Source organism: Gadus macrocephalus, chromosome 21 (genome assembly GCF_031168955.1).
Source record: "Gadus macrocephalus chromosome 21, ASM3116895v1".
Taxonomy (NCBI): domain Eukaryota; kingdom Metazoa; phylum Chordata; class Actinopteri; order Gadiformes; family Gadidae; genus Gadus; species Gadus macrocephalus.
The window spans coordinates 3,320,507-3,321,154 of NC_082402.1; positions in this window are offsets into that span (position 1 = coordinate 3,320,507).

The following is a 648-nucleotide window of genomic DNA, read 5'->3' on the forward strand; positions in this document are numbered from 1 at the left end:
TGAATAGGTGGTGCAACGACTCAAAGGTTCCTCACCTCCTCCTCCTAACACCTCCTCGGTGCGGAGGCATTCCTGTAAACTGTAAAAGCGGAAGTAAATACTTGCAAGGATCCGCCCCCCCCTGCAATTATCACCTGGTGAGATGAAAAGGTTAACGTGAACATGAAGACATTGAACTTAGCTATATCATTATAAATATCTATATCTATATATAATCGATGTAGCGCATGCCTTTGATGTCACCAACCACATCTGATGAGGACAGTGTTCAGCATTAAGTCAATGTCAAGTAATTCCCTAAACTTAGGCTGCATCCGAATACTCATACTTGCATACTATATAGCCTAGTATGCATTTTGTAGTACGCAAAAAATATAGCGCGTCCGAATACTCAGTATGCATTCTGTAGTACGGAAGACGTTTCCGAATGCGTACTACCCATGGACATATTAAAGGATGGACCACAGACCGAAAATGGCCGCCCATTCATTCCTATGGAAACTGCTCAGTGGCGCAGGGCATCATACAGGAGCGATTTGCTTCCGCGTTATGTGGCCAAGACACGTGACCTAGTCCGTGACGTACCGGATGCAGAAATATAGAACTGATTGCGTAATGCACCGCTTCTTTGTCTTTGGATCTTTTGAA